The sequence below is a fragment of the Thunnus maccoyii genome, chromosome 20 (assembly GCF_910596095.1).
Source record: "Thunnus maccoyii chromosome 20, fThuMac1.1, whole genome shotgun sequence".
Lineage (NCBI taxonomy): Eukaryota > Metazoa > Chordata > Actinopteri > Scombriformes > Scombridae > Thunnus > Thunnus maccoyii.
In genome coordinates this window covers 3,628,201-3,628,512 of record NC_056552.1, presented here as the reverse complement: position 1 = coordinate 3,628,512, position 312 = coordinate 3,628,201, and positions in this window count along the sequence as shown.

Below are 312 nucleotides of genomic sequence, written 5' to 3'. Positions count from 1 at the left end.
ACAATACTACATTTTTTCCTACCAAATCATCGCTACGATAGAGCACCAAATGTGCAATAATCTGCTGCAAATGTTCAATTTACTCCTGTTTGTGAAATATTTTCTAAAAACTACGATAGTCAGCTCTTGTAGAAAATTACTGAGCCTTTTTTGAAAATAATAAATTAGATCTTCAATACATCTCCAGTAGGATCCAGTGGGCTTGAGACTTTAGTAACAGTATTAACACATCGTTGGTTTTGGTCTTTTTAAGAGATTTGTTGACAATAACAACATTATTTCTGCAGAGAAAGACACAGAATCCAGTTACAA